At 38.6% G+C, this 16,835-nt stretch overlaps 1 protein-coding gene across 1 annotated transcript in view; it reads left to right on the forward strand.

Moving 5' to 3' along the window:
• The first annotated feature begins 12,603 nt into the window (after positions 1–12,603).
• Hel25E (ATP-dependent RNA helicase 25E) overlaps positions 12,604–16,835 on the forward strand; it is a 113,678-nt gene continuing 109,446 nt past the window's right edge. The window contains exon 1 of the mRNA XM_089258168.1: positions 12,604–12,624. The gene's annotated coding sequence lies outside the window, so the exon portion shown is untranslated. The remainder of the gene's footprint in view (positions 12,625–16,835) is intronic.

Raw genomic sequence — 16,835 nt, forward strand, 5'->3', positions numbered from 1 at the left:
TCTTCTTCTTCCTCTTGTTCGGCCTGCTTGTGTCTCACTTGATCTGAGGATTATTAATCGATATAGATATATAGATTGCTTGAATTATTGCTTTCGTTGAATGTTTACAAGTTTATTACTGAGTGACCACTGTTTTGGGTTCCCTCGATAAATTTAGCGAAGCAGAGATGGCAAAATATTTGCCGATTTATATATTTATGTATATATCTATTAATACTTATATTACTTTTATACTATCAATCGGTCACTTCTCTCTCTTATTGACTTCCATAACTACGCTATTTACTTGACATAATTATATAAATCTCGTAATATAATATATAATTTTCATATTTAAACTGTATTAAGCTAGGAATTCCATAACTTACATAAAATTGGCTATAGTGAACAAAATTTATAGCTGAAAGTTGCTAGAAATCTTATTATTTAAAGATATTTTCATATATATACATACATATATGCTTATATACTTCATATTACAAATTTTGTATATTTTTCAAGCTGAGGTCCTATATAAGATTCATAAGTACAACTTAGCACAAGAAGAGCAACTGCCATGGCTCTTAATTCAACCCCTATACGATAGTTCGCTCTCAACTAGCTTTAATCGCCACTCCAAACATAATCGGGCCACTCTATGAACTGCATGTTTATTGCGATGAGCCTTTTTTGGGCCCAGCTGATTTGCGCTTAGCATTCTTGGAGCGCAATGCTAATAACTCATTTTTGGATGCTGTGTTCTGGCCTTTTGTGTGCGCAATTAAAAGCGTTGCCAGATTTGCCGTTAATGGCTGTGCCGAGCCATGATTTTTTAGCCTCCGGCGATTATTCTCGTTGTTTGTCCATTGTGCTTGCTGCTCGATATTGTTGCTGTTGCTGCCGATGCGGCTGCTGCTGCTGTTGTTGTTGTTGTTGTTGCTGCTGCGTGGTCCAGACAAAACGCCCATAAATGCAACGTGTGAACCGATTTCGAACGATTTCAGCGATTTCGTTGATTACATTGCGGAAACAGAAGCTGGAGCCGGGCTCTGTTCCCGTTGCTGTTCCCGTTACTGCAACGGGAACTGAAGCTGGCGATTGGAGCAGGAGCTGCAGCTGGTTTGGCAGCCTCATCGAACAATCGCCGTTGCCCCAATGATGGGCTGTTCAATTGGGGCGTGGCCGTGTGGGCATGTCCGCGAATGTGCGTGCCTAATGAACAAAATCGTCGGTGTGGCAGCGGCTGCCATGTGCATGACCAGAAAATTGAACTGAGCCCAAAAACACAGCCACGACAAATGGCCAACAGCAGGAGGAGGCCCAGTGGGTGACGGAGGAGACCTGCAGCCTGGCTGGGGTGAGCACGTGGCTTTGCGGCTCTGTCACTTCTAATGATCGCAAACAGTAATAGCTTAGGCCGTTGCAGCAGCAAGAGGACGCATCGACCAGCTTCATTAATTTTGCTTACATTTTATTTTAGGTTATCTGTATATGTATAATGTATAAAGAATGAAAGAGGGGGGTATATGAGATGTTAGCTTCCATTGAAAATGCGATTGTACTTATGCATACTTGTATATTTATATTCATGTGTATGTATTTTAAGCGTTGTCAATTTTATATAATAGCTGTTTCACATTGAAGCAGAGTATCGAACAGTCGGGATTACATAACTTGCAAACTCTTTAGACTTATTAAGATTTAGTCGTCTATTCCCCTAGCAGATCTTACTTTAACATAAAAACTGTCTATCGAAAATATAAAACAAACATGTGTCACCTCAGGCAAAATGACCTCGGTAGAGGCATTTCTGAGGATTAACAAAATCAAAAAATCCAAATCAAATAGGAGCGAATTATGAATTTCTAAGAGCGGGTAATCCATACGCTCAGTATGCTTAGTATGACACTTTGACTTCGACTTAGGCGATTAGTCGTATTATACTTGTGCTTTCAGAGAGAGGGTTCTTGAAGAAAGGAGCTAGAACACCATCTCTGGTCAGCTCAAGTCCATCTCAGGCTTCTATAAATATATCAACATTGGCTCTCGAATCAATTTGTCATTAGGCTTTCTCCACTCCTCGCCCTCTCTCTATCTTTTTCTCTCTGTCCCTCTCTGTATCTCCTTTCTTCCTACGCTGTCTCTTCCGCTTCCTCTCATCTAAATATTTATCTCCCTTCAATCCATTCAACTCAGCTCTATTCATTTTGTTGTTGCTTTTATACTAAAAATTCTCTCGATATATATTTCTGATTTTTTATTGTTTCGTTATGGCATTTAAATATTTGATGCTGCACATTTTCGATATTTATTTTGTTCGTGATTCGTTGGCAATTTATGAGATCCGTTGGGTCGTTCGCTGTTTCCCGTTTTCCGTTCGCATTGATACAAAATTCAAATCGAACCGCAACGCGGCCGGGCGCAGTTTAAAACCACTTTAAAATAGCGCCTAGCTACGACTTTCGAGTGGTAAATAAATAAAATGCAATTGGCCAAGTCGATTGGCCGGGCACAGGTAGACTCGTTGAGTTGAAGCAGGTGCTTCGAACAGAAATGAAATCAAATGCCGATTGCCCGGCCAATGCCAATTCATTTTTTATATAATTCAAATGCAAATGCTTTCGGTTGGACGCCCTCCTGCTGGCCCGCATCCGTGGGCGCCATCAATGGCTCCACATTGCCCACGCTTCTCTAACTCCCCCGGTCCCTCTTTCCAATCTTTTCACTTCACCTGCTGCGCGTTGCTCTAAGTGCGGCTGTTCCTGTGGCATATTTGGCAAAATTGTAAGCACCTTGTAAGGGCTGTCATGCAGTGCAGCATTTTTGCCCAAATAATGATATTTATCTGCCTCTCGAGGCGATGCTGCTGAAATATGTAGAAATAAGTGAGCTGCTCTTGAATGGAAGCATGAGTACATTAGCTCGCATGGATTTGCTATTCATGCGAACCAAAGTATTTACAACTACAAATTTTTACCAATTGCAATTCGAGCAGGTTGAAGCAGATAGCTGAGCCATTCGAATTTCGGGTACAATATTAAATTGGTGTATATATTTTTCTCACATTTTTTCCCTCGATCTAATTTCTTACGCCTCATTGTCTTTCCCTCTTTATATTTCTGTTCACTTCTTTCTATTTGCTCTATGTTTTCTTCATTGCATTTATCGGTGTATCTCTGCATGTCTTTAATTCTCTCTCTATTTTTCTCTCTCTTTATAAAGTTTAACTATATTTTTTCTTTTTTCTTTCTTGGACTATTTCTCCCAATTTCTGAGTCACTCTCTCTGCGTCTCTCTTCCTCTGCGTCTCCCTTACTCACGCTCAATATGGTCCCACCTATACTCTCTCTCTCTCTAACTCTCTCTCTCTCTCTCTCTCTCTCTCTCGCTTGTTCTATCTCCCATTCGCTCGCTTTCTTTCCTATTCCTTCGCTCACTCTCTCTCTCTCTATTACTGTCTAACATCTATCTCCGTCTCATTTTAAAATCATTTTATTTATATTGTCTCTCCTATTGAGTTCTGGGGTAGACTTAACATACATGCTCATGCTCCCACAAATGAAAATCGTAATCTTAATTATACTAAATTAAAAATCAAGACATTAACTTACTTTAATGTTTGGCCACCTCCTCAGATCGTAATTGCAATTTGTGCACTTTTCTAGCCATGTGTTTGGTCATTGGGTGCGGGCTGTTTGAGGGTGGGGGTTAGCTCTGACGCAGCGAGCACTGCAGTTGCCTGCTGCAGCCGACGTCTCAAAGTCTCTGGTGCATTGCAGTCAGCCAAGCAATTCGACAAAATCAGAGCCGTGGCAGAAAAGTTTTCAAACCTGCGGCAGAGTTGTCGAGTGGTGCTCCTTTTTTTTTTTTTTTTTGCTTTGTGGAGAGGTGCAACCGCTGTAACAATTACAGCGAATGTGCCGCTGCGTCATTGTGGACCAACCAGGCTGACCAACAGCAGCAACAACAGTTGCCGGCAGCAGCAGCAGCAGATGCCGTCAGCCACGAGCAACTTTCAACAACGTGGCAACAATGGCATCGCGTCGAGGATAAAGCACGCAGCGGCCGGCTGATGCCACATAAAGCACAGGCAGGCAGAGCACAGTTAGTCAAGAACTTGAGCAACCGCAAACATGTGAATTAGAATCGCAATGCGGCAGCGAATTAAGAAGCAGTCAGCTGCAGCATTGTGGCACTGAGCATGTAGACAATGCAACAACTGCCAGCCATGGCTGCCTCCTGCCTCCTGCGTCCTGCCTCCTGCCTCCTACCTGCTGCTGCTCCTACTCCAAAACTGCGTAAAGCTCATTAAACGAAGCCAAAACGTTAGCAAAATGGATTTTTATATTTCAACCAAAAACGTTACAGTCAGCAGCAGCAGCAAGAGCAGCAGCAGTCAACTGCAACAGCAGCAGCAGCATCAACTCCGGGTCCTGTTCTAGCTTCAGTTAGTGCTCCAAAAACTTCCCTTAGCTGCATGTCAACCCTTAAGTCGCGAAAGTTTTTCGTTCATGTCGCATAACTCCGTCGCTCTTTCCCAGCTGCTGCCCAACTACGACTACCTACAGCTTCTTCTTTACGCTTCGTCTCTACTTATCAAATAGTTGCCTGCGCCACTCCTTGGCTGGTTATTCTTCTTCAAGCTAATATAAATGAGTTTCTTTCAAAAAGTATATTAAGTTAAAATATGTATTTAGTAATTATTAAAATTAAGGTAATCACATTAGCAAAGGAATAATTGGAAAGAAAAATATTTAGACTCTTATGAGTCATAAATATATCAAGCGTTTACTCACAATTTTTATTAATTTTTCAATATTATATATACAGTTAGTTCTTCTCTTTTTTATCCAACTTAGTATAAACAAAAAGTAATTAAATAAATATTTTTATGTTATCCTATGGAAGGTAACGCATAAACAATATAGTAGAGGAAGAAAGGGTTATAGTGCGTCACAGTCAAAGAAAAAGTGTCTGGGGATATTCTTTGGATATTATATCGAGACTAGGATCGTTTGACTCTTAAAGGTAATTCAAGTCTGAAGCATATTTGGCGAGAGACTCGACCGTATAATTTTTGACATCTTAATGTCTTGCATAATGTATTGGGATATTATGTGATAGGGATCTTGTGCCACCTTCATCGGCATTTCCACCTGTTCAAGAAGAAGTCCGAAGATAAAATAATTTTCTTCATTCTGATTTTGATTCTTATTTAGAACTAAATGAGTCAAGATATCTCAAGAAAAGCTTTGGCAAACCCGTTTCTTCTTATAGAGTAGGATATAGATGGAAGAATCGTTGCCAAGCAGATCTCATTTATATGTATATAATATATAGCAGGAAAAGTACATCTCAATTCTGGACACAATATCAACATCCCAGTTTATAGTAACGACTCCTCTATGAAAACTAGAAATCTTTTGGAATTCTTCAGCTACAGCTCGCTATTAATCTAATGTTAAGCAAGTTGTGAAACGCAAAGAAAACTATTTCTGCATTTTAAAGGCTAATAAATTAAGTTCGTCTGTGCCTTGGCACACTTGGTTAGTTAATTTCTGGTGTTATATTTTTAGTTTGCTTGTTTTGCCATGGCGACTGAGGGGGGTATTGCATGTAAAACATTGGGCCAAGTGATACGCACCATAAACTCCAGAATTTATAGCGGAAGTGCAAAAATACGAAAATACTTGCGCAATTGCACGCGCCGCAAGAAAAGGGGCAGCAAAAAAATAGTAGGAGGCGGCTAGTGAGAAGTGTGGGCATGGCATAAGGCAACTGTGAAAAAAATGATTGCAATTTGATAAATGCATTTCATTTCATCAGGTTTTTGTTGTGTACAAATTATGCAAATGAGCCTGGCTCTGGTATCTGCTGTAGTGTGGTATTTAAAAAATACTAATAAATGAAATCAATTTTCATGCGTGACAAAATGCTGGGCAAACAAACTAAAGTGTTTGCGCGAAAATAAAAACATACATTTAATAAGTGAATTAAAAATATTTAAATTCGGTTTCAAAATACTCTTTATTCAATAATAATATTCTTTATATTAATATATTAATATACAAATATTCCACTCTGTCGTAAGAAAATGTACTGCATTACTTATTGTTATTTTGAAAAATTTATTAAAAATATTAAAATACATTAAATATTTCCTTTCAAAATCATATAACTCTCTTCAGTTAGGGTATTTTAATAAACACAACTGGCTGCATCTTTGAACTTGTTGTCAATTGTTGGTGTTGTTGTTGTGGTTGTTGTAGCTGCTGTTATTATTGCTGTTGCTCTTTGGTTTTTGTGCACATATTTACTCAATTTATTTATTGCCGCATTTTTATAATAAATATTTAATTTATTAAAATATAATTAAATCGCTCCGTAGCTGTAGCTGGCGTAAATCAAAACGTGTTCGCACATTTATTTAACGCCACGCCCACACATATAAAGTATTATGTGTGAATCACACACGCATGTACCACATATGCATATATACATACACACACATATATAATATATATTATTTGTTAAAAACTGGTCACCAAATTTATGTGCGGTCAGATTACTGCACACGAATTCCTTGTAATTCATGGCTAAAAGCTCGAGCGAGAGCTCGTTTATTTTGTTGCTTCAGTTTTTTAACGCTTCTCTGCCCATTAGCTTATATATTGGGTATATTTGATAAAGATATTTACTAGGAGCTCAAGTTTAGTTTAATGTAATATGACGAATAAAAGACAATAGATAATAATACAGAAGAAATAAATAAAATTCAGCTCTACTTCAATTAAACAATTACTGCAGAGTATCTTCTAGTCGTTCAAGGCTACTCAATCACTTTATGTTTTTTCCGTCATTTCTGATGTGGTCGCAATTGACGCATAAATACGCATACAACACGCCGAGTACTGCTGAATGCCTCGGCTTCGCTTGACTGCCAGCGGCGCTCCAAAAAGTATGCTACAGAAATGCGCAATGACAGCGGCTGGGCAGGCGGAGCTTCCAGAGTGCTATGAGAAGGGAGGAGGCGGGTGTGAGAGTGCAAGGAGACCGAGACTGAGCAGCTGAAGCCGCAGCAGACTTGCGGTTAGCTGCATGTCGTTGTGGTTGAGTGCATCAAACATCAATCAATTCAATGGTACTAGAAACCAACACACACACACTCACACACGCACACATTCACACGAATTGCGGATGCAAATGCAGATAGAGATATAGCTGAAGCTGAAGTCATTGAAGTTTGGAAAATGAACACGTGAAAAGCATGTAATGAAAAGTGGAAAACACATGCCAAGCCACAATATTAAGTGACTCACAACTTAAGTACACACAATAAAGGCTGCATACAGAAACGCAATCGCACACACACACACGCATATACACACAGACAAGGGCAAATACATGTGCAGCTCAATCAACAACTCTTGTGAGCCATTCGATCACAGAAAATCTATAATGACAGCTTCGATAGCTTTATACGTTAAGAGAAACGGTACACAGAGAAAAAGTAGAAAATGTGTAATTTTCCATTTAGCTACAAAAAAATAAAGACGGGTAGAGGTAACACATGGCCAAAGCACAGTGGAACCAGATATAAATAAAGAAAATCATATACAAAGAGTTTTCTGTATTTTTGTATACTTTACATGAAATGAAATGATTATCATTATTTAATTTTTTTCATAGAAATTACCATATCTTAGAATTTTTTTAAAGAAAATTAATTTCACAGACTAATTTTGTATTGCATAATTTGTATTTTAAATATTCAAGTTTAACTTTATTTAAATTTTGTCTTGTGAAAACATTTAATAATAAAATAGAATACATACTAAATACTAATGAATAACAATATTTTTTAAATTTATTATATAAAAAGGATTTTTTTCATTTTGGACATTAATAATGACGAAATTTTTACATTATTATATAACTATATTATTTATAATTATCTTTAATAAATATTGTAAATTATTATTTTTTTTTAAGTTTATATAACTTTGAATGCATGTGCATATTTTGTAAAACCATAAATACATACATTTATACATATTTAATTCAAGCAAATATAATTGTCCCAATTTTGGTTAATGGAGAAGTTTCAATAGAGAAATATATGTTATCAATAATAATAATAATTTTTATTTAAATAATAAATTTCCATCTAAAAAAAAGGATTTTTCTCTAACAGTTATTGTATGTAGCCCACTGTGCACAGTAGCTGTCACATGTCAAAACTGTTACAGACGAGCCGACTTGACTAGGGCTGGTCAAGTCATGTCAAGTTCGAGACGTGGCTGAGCGTTTCTCTTATTCGTCTGCTGCTAATAAATGCTGAAAATGTTGGAAGTATGCAGAGTGAAAGAGGAAGAAAGAGAGAGAGAGCGTCTTTCTTCCTCTTGCGTGTCCTGCTGAAGTGTCTAGCACATATTTTATAATAAAACGCTTCATGATTGCGGTCTTTTTGTTGTTGGCTTTGCCGCATCAGCATCAATGACTGCAAAATTTGATAAACAACCTGACTAGCGGCTGCTTGACCGAGTCCTGTGGCCAGTATGTGCTGGCCCGTCCTGTGTATGTGTGTATGCGTGTGTTTGCTTCGTGTGTCTTGAGTCCTGTGTGATGCTGTGGTTAAGTGTGCTGCTCTTGGCAAATTGTATTTGACGAGCTGTTAACAGAGCTTGCATTAACTGCGTCACTGAGAGTGACAGAAAGAGAGGAGTGAAGAGAGAGGTAGCAAGTGCTAGCCAGGATAAAGCTAATCAGCGAGGCGTTTTAGAAAATTGCCCGCTTCGACTTGCTCACTTATGCGTGTGCGTGCGTGTGTGAGTGTGTGTGTGTGTGTGTCAATAAATTGCCAGAGCTACTGCTTGGCCCCAAAGTTGAGCCGCCCTTCGCCAGTGCGTGCAACACAATAAATTTCCGCTTTTGTCTCACATAAACATTAACCGAAAATGCCGCAAATCTCAGCTGCCGGCCGCAAGGCGCAACTTTTGGCGTTTTGGCAACAATTTGTAAATAAAATTGTGGCGCAAATTAAGCGTATGAATAAGCCACAAAAGCAGCGCCCAGCAGCGCGCACGTAACAACCACGCACATCCGTTTGGCCCACTCACCCTGCACCCTGCACCCCCCGCTTTTTTGTTGCTCCACTGCCCCTGCTGCCGCCCCTCACTGATACGCACGCCCGTCGTGCCATACACTAACCCAATCGACGGCTCTGCCCGACATTGTGTCGCTCACCATCATCAGCAGCAGCAGTAGCTATAATAGTAGCAGCAGCAGCAGCAGGAGGAGCAGGAGCTGGAGTTGAAAATGGAGTTTGGGCGAGCGGGAGCAAAGCCTTAGATTGTGCCTGTCTATTAGATATGAGAGCGTGAAATATAGAGAAGAGAATATAAATATACATATATAAATATTTTTTTTAGATTTTTAATAAATTTAATAATAACTAATAAAAACGAACTCGATACTCAGGCCAAGTATTTAGTTAATATAAATTATAAAAATATTTTAAATTTATTCCTAAGAAACAAACATTTTTTTCTTACTCAATAAGTATTTCGTTAATATAAATTATTAAATAATTAAAAATTAAATAAAAAAATAAATTAATTTATTAATTTAATACTTAATAAATCTGTATTCTTATTTAATAAAAAAAAAATATAATTTATCTTTTTAAATCATGTTCTAATATTTTATTTTTATTTTATTTTTATTTTTCTTGTTTATGCTTTTTAATTATTTATTTTTTGATTATTATTTTATTCTTACAAAATTCAAGATTAAAAATTACTTTGCAAGCCGCATCTTTCCCCTTACTACATTTGGAGCATGGTCATATTTTTATATAATTTATATGCATATTATTTTATATGCCTATATTTTTGCAATTTTATATAAACACATTTTTTAAGTTAAAAAAAAATGTTTAGTACACGTAAAAGTTTTCCAGTCTTTTAAATGCACTAAATTTAGTCAAAATAATTTAATTTTAAAGCAATTCAGCGCGAGCTAAATCTATTATTTACTTCTATTCAGAAGCCCAATTCAAACTTGTATTTTCGTGTCACGTCATCAGACAGAACACGCGCTCAGCTCTAGCTGTGGGCAGTCAAAGCACTCACTGCCACACAGAGAGCTAAGAACTTTTGCGCCTTGGCAATTGATGCGGCCGCCAATCACGTGACAGTTGCCTGGCTCCTGGCTCCTGGCTCCTGCCTGTTGGCTGTCGGCTGTCGGCTGTCGTTGTTTGTCCAGCCAGCAGCCAGCAGTCAGGCCGACCCGCAAGGTCGCCAAAGACGTCGCAGCGTTTGTCGTTATTAATTTATTATGAAAATCTAAACGACTTAAGTGGAATAATATGGGATAAATTATTAAAATTTATGTGCTTTCGAAGCGCAACGACGACGCGTCGTCTAGTTTGGCACTGACTCCGGATATGCGCGCCTCTCCAGTTCGCAGCGCCATTTGAAAGGCAGCCAAAGTTTTGGGCATACTTCACTTTAATTTCTTTTGACGGTGCCTGCTGCCTGCTGCCTGCCTTCCTGCTGTCTGCCTTCCCCTTTGCCCGCCCGTTTGCCTAGTGCCTTGTGCCTGCCTGCTGCCTTTTCCGGCAGGAAGTTGAGTGATTAAGTGTCCGCTTTTTGCACTTATGCTTTTTGCATAATTTGCCCGCCTAATTTCAGGGCGCCGTATGCGTCGAGCTGTGCGACATTATGGCTATTCTTGCTAAGCAGCTCAAGGATTTCGCATTACATTCCATAACATCAGCTGCCCTAGAAATTGTCTCTACGTGCGCGAGATGAAAAGTAAATTAAGCTCTTAATTAGTAGGTATGAGGATGAGTCATTATTTATTAAAAGTTAATACTAGAAGAGAAGTTGCGTGGCAGATGAGTCCGTGTGAGTCTTATATACCGTATGGGTATTATATCCATTTTGGTTAAGAAATTGTTATGAAATGCTTGAGTTTTAGCTCATATATGAGTCTTACATGTGGATTAGATGTGGGATCAAGATTTATAGCTGTTTATCAAAGATAAAACTTTGATAGGTTGCAATAAATTGTCTTCCAAATCGATATTTATCGATAGGCGGAACTGATATTAGATATACATATGTTAATGCTTCCGTTAGGCGATAGATGACAATCGCTAAGTGATAGACGACATATACAGTTAAGCTCAATCTGTCGAAATATAATAGAGAATTCAGTTATCGATCAGTTTTAAGCAGGGGCGTCATATACTCTAGCTTAAGATTTTTTGGAACTATGGACACAATACTCTATTTATCTATCTAATTAACTAAATTAGATTGCTTAGCTCTGATCCTGAGATCCAAGTAATTTACAGCTTAGTTTATAAAAATTAAACACTATAAAAAAGCAAAGTAACAGAAACAAATAACTATTTACCTACCTAGGTCTATCTACCTAAATAGGTCACTTAGACAACAACACAACGAACCACGCCCACTGCACCCCATCAATTGTCAAGTTTTCATTAAAACTTTGACAACAATTAGAGTTTTTTAGTTCCCGTAAAATAAACTTTTGTTATTCTTACACGAATTTTATGCTTATTTGCGACACTAAAACTCGCCGGGGCCAAAGTAGGCAGACATATTGTCAAGTGTATTGCCAGCATTTGATGATACAAGCAGTGAAATTTGTCATTTTATTGAAATGAATCGAATGCTAGTCGAGTGGAAGGAACGTTGGGTAGGTGGGAGTGACCCCCATCTGGACACCTCTTTGAATCGTGGCGGGAAAAACGTGCTGGATTCGTAGCAAAACAAAAGGCAGAACGCGGCAAGTTTTATGGCGCACTTGTTTCGCGTTAATCGCATATCGTAAACTAAGCATTTTTACGGCACCTGCGGTAATGGATTACTAAAGCAACAACTGCCACAGCACCAGACCCCTAGCCCTACCCTGGCAGAGCACTCGTCATTGGCTGGAAAATTAATAAAGTTAAGTGTCGAGCACAATAAAAATGAAATTTCTTTTAGGCCTTGCCGACACTCACACACACACACACACACATACCCTGCCCCCTTTTAGACACGCCCCCATTGGCGAGGCCAGACGACAAGTTAGCGAGGCGTGAAACAGACTCTGGAAATGTCAAGCTCCATAGATCGTTTATGGCTTTGCTTTGCAATAATTGCACAACTTCAATAAATTTTGTTTTTATTTGAACGCTTTAAACTGAAGTCTCGAAATAATGCAAAAAAAAAAAAGAAAAGAAAAGCAGTTAACGGAAGCGGCCATAACATGTGCAATTCGAGCCAACATGCGGTATGCGAGTGCTATCAATTAGAGAGGAGACGAGACGAGATCTATGCGATGAATATTTTATGTATATATATTTTAAGAAAAATATTTTTAAAAATTCGTATGCATACTTTAAATTTCAAAGTGAAAAACAAAATATATAAACATTTTAATGATAAATATGTACATATACATATGTCATAAATACATACGTCATTAATATATCAAAAGAAATACAATCTGAAAGTGGTTTGGATTATATTCATATTAACCGGACAAGCTCAAAAAATTGTTAAATAAAAACTAAACTAAATTATATTAACTACAACCTTTTATTATACAGAGTTAAAAAAAAGGCAAGTGCTTATGCATAGCTATAAAATGAATATACATCGATATACATATATCAATTTTTTTATTTAGACAGGGGTTAAAATATCAGCTTAATAGAAATTTTTATTTGGCATCAAGAATGCAATTCAGCATGCCATGCAGAAGTATGCCGATTATTTATACCCTTACAGCATGCACATGTCGTGTCACGACACGCGACTGCTGCCAGCTCTATGAGTCACATGTTTGCACCTGTGCCCTTTGCCAGCAGCTCGCATGACTCGACCGGAAATGTAAATACGCTCAGGCTACTCTGTGTGCGTGAGTGTATGCGTGAGCGTGTCTGTGTGTGCGTGAGTGTGTGTGCGTGTTGATTGACAATGGGCCGCAATGCGCGACACTGTGGCGACTCTGATTGGAATTTATAGCACGTTTTCGGTTAGATACCGTTATTGGGGCCCTGAAATGCGTATAATGCAATGCAAGAGAGAGAGAGAGAGAGAGAGTGAGATGTAGATGGAGAGTGGGTGAGGGGGTGTGTTAAAGCAGTCGAGGAAGGGGGAGGTGCCGCACATTACCGTCGCACCGCGAGCTCTATATCAATGTGTCCGGCGTTCACGTGCGTGTCCTCTGTGTCCTGCCAGTGACAAGGACAATGCCGGTCGGGCAGCCGATAGCAGCTGAGAAATTAAATAAGTAAAACACGAAGCGCGCTCGTCGCAATAAAAACTGGCGGGCAATAATAAAAAACACTTATGCACCCGCGACCCCTTCTCCCATACAGGGTGAGGGCTGTGTGTCTCTGTACGCGTGAGTGTGTGTGTGTGCGTGTGTGTGTGAGACTTAACACGCAGTCGATGGGCACATTTCCGGCGTAAAAATCCGCACGCCGCACTGTGCGTCGCATTGCGCGTTGCGTGCCCCGTCGCGGACAGCGCGCATTGCATAAATCACATAATAAAACCCATAAATTTCGTATGCAGCGCCAAGATGAAAAGTGCGCAAGCAACAAAAGACAAAGAGAGAGAGAGAGAGAGAGAGAGAGAGAGAGAGAGAGAGAGGCAAGCAAAAACTATCTGGCAGCTCGTACCGCACATGCCACATACCACATCTGCCCATCTGCCCCAACTGCCATGCCTTCAATCGAAGTCGATGATAAAGCCGTAGGACTCTCTCTCTCCCTCTCTCTCTCTCTCTCTCTCTCTCTCTTTATCTGTCTCTCTCTCTATCTTACACACTCATGCTTGCTCTCTCTTCGCACTTAGTCTTGGGAGAACTGTGCAACAATGTAGCTGCCGCACGCCTCGCATGACCTTTAAACTTTAATTTCTGCAAGCAATTCCCACGCTGGAACAATGTTGCTTAACCACTTGGATCAGTCGAATAGGAGCTGCAAAAGCCTTGAAAATCTGATGAATAAGCCACATAATCTAGCTTGATTATAGAAAACTATTTTGACGGGGTAAATCATATACATTTGTGAAATATATATATTATTTTTTTTATAATCAATCTACAACAAATGCTTGCAAGCGTGGAGAATATACACAATGTATTTATGTCAAGGTCACAAATTTATTTTTATCAATTTTTAAAATGTTTAAATGTTTAAAATGTTAGAATAACAGGAATTAAAATATGACAAATAATAAAATAAATTAAATATAACAAATTTTTTTGATATACTATAAATTTACATATCAAAACCATTTCATATCAAAGTTCAAGTCGACAAAAATCTGGAAAAAAAAATTATAATAATTTACTAAATTTTACTACAATATTATTTCTTTCTAGTCAACATATTAGCCCTAAAGTTAAAAACACAATTCAAATTAACGAACTTATTAAGCCCCTTCTTTGACTAAAAAATGTTAATATCTCAATATTTTCCCTGAAAATTTGTTTTAAGTCTAGTTACTTTTAAAGAAGTACTAATAGCCTATTTCTGAGATAATTGAGATTCCTCAATAAATAAATTTAAAAAAAAATGTATTTCCAATAATATTTGCGTAATATTCCCCAACTGAAATTTCATGAGGCTTTCTTCAGCAGTCGCCGCATTCAAATGTCTTGGCATTGGCCCTGCGTCTGGTTGCAGATATTCCATTTGATGCAATTTGGCTGGAGGGGGAGCTCATCAAGGCTGAGTTAGGTCTATGCGGAGTTGTTTGGGCACTAAACACATTGTGCGCAAATCCCAGTTGAAATCCCGGAGGTGCTGTTGCCATTGCATCGAAAACGGAATTGCATTGGCATGTGAACTGCATTGACAGCATTTTACTGTTGCCGTGCAGGTCACTGCCGCTGGTGGGCGGAATGGGCGTGCCATTTTAGTGGCATGTTTGTGCTAATTTATTACGCCTGCGAAGCATAATGGCTGCCACCAATGTCGACGTCGACGTCGGCAGAGTCACTGATTCCAATGGGGACAAACTCGGTGCGCATTACAAAGCGACAAACGGACAGAAAGACAAAGAGACAGACAGACAGACAGGCAGACAGGTGGATAGTTAAATTGTTGGCCAGTTTGGCAGGGCCAGGACTAAAGGTTGCAGCTCCAGGGGCTGCTGTACCGCTGCTCCTGCTGCTGCCCACCTCCTGCAGTTGTTGTTGCTGCTGAAAATGAATGTCTAATTAATTAAAGTGCGAATTGCACTAGGGTCGTTTGCTTGTTTTGGCAGCTGCATTAATTGCCAGCCGCCTAACAGTAAACATGTTGCCAGTAAATACACTGCACGAAATTATGCATGACTATTTATGAGGAATTTTGTATGAATTGAAAATGCATCAACTGAAAACGCAAAATATGGGTAAATTATTGGAGCTCGACTTATCAAATTTTTTGTATTTTTGTTTAAGGTATATTTTATATTATATTTTTGTATTATTATTATTATTATTTGTTTTTCAATCGGATGGGAATGAAACCATCCACTGTTCGATATGCTAAATATCTTCTAGTCGAGCACTACCCACAAGATTCCCCTCACATAGTTAGATCATAAACATGATTCTTGGACTTGTTTACCATTTTATTTTACTGTTTGCTAGTCCCAATTTTTCTCAGTGTATTGGCACTTGTATAGTCATAGCAACTGTTTGATTTATTGAAGCTCCACTGTGCACACACCACCCATAACCAATTATTACAATTATTATCATTGCTGTTGTTGTTGTTATTGTTGTTGGTGTTGCTGTTGTAATTGTTGGTTGGGAATATTCGGTGCACACATCAAATGCAATTTTATGGGGCACAACATTTTTAGACATCCAAAAAGGCGATATACAAACACATACATACATATACATATATGTATGTATATACAAATACATATATTCATTTGTCTCTCGACAGCTACATTTGCTCTATGCGGAGTTCGCTGTATGCGCACAAAGCTTAGCGTCACATAAATAATAAATTTGTAACATTGCATTTTACGAGCAAACATCTGTATATGTGTATGTGTGTGCCTCTCTCTCTCTCTCTCTCTCTATGTGTGTGTGTGTGTGTGTGCGTGGCGTGACATTAACAATTTATCAGTGAATCGAAAAAGCAACAAGCCAATAAAAATCACTCCGTTTGACCGGTTACATTGGGGTCTCTGTCCAGCCACGCCCCTCCGCCTACCTCATATTGGCCTGCTTCTGCTCTTCCTCCTCCTTCCCATGCTGTCCAGCATTCAGTGAACATCCGTTATTTTGCTCTGCAGTCGGCATCGTTTTGCGCCCATTGCCATAACAAATGTCAAATGGTATTGCAATATTGATGTTAGAATATGCGACGCGATTGTATTTCTCTTTATTTACGTGTGTGTGTGTATATATGTATGTGAGTCTGTCGGCCATTTAGTATCAAATGCACTGGAAAAAAGTTTATGCTTATGCTGAATTGATTGAATTAAAAGATAGGCATCTCCAGGGAATTAAACAAGAGCTGTCTTTCACTCTCTCTATCTCCCTCTCTCTCTTTCTGTCTCTCTCTCTTTCTCACAATCTCTCTCAGACACTCTATCGCATTTCAGCACGATTACCGTCTCACATTAGATATCTTGGAACTTTAACATTTTGTTGTTAAGGCATTAAGTTATTGATTTGAAACTGATATTAAATTTTAATGCCATAATTATTGGTAATCATAATCAACAAAGCATTGCATTATTTTGGTTAAAAGTTATAGCTAATGCCAAACTTTTCAAAAATTGAACGACGCCCCTAACGGCAATTTGATGTACTAA

This window comes from Drosophila navojoa, chromosome 3 (genome assembly GCF_054131105.1).
Source record: "Drosophila navojoa isolate 15081-1374.11 chromosome 3, UAZ_NAV_1.0, whole genome shotgun sequence".
Taxonomy (NCBI): Eukaryota; Metazoa; Arthropoda; class Insecta; order Diptera; family Drosophilidae; genus Drosophila; species Drosophila navojoa.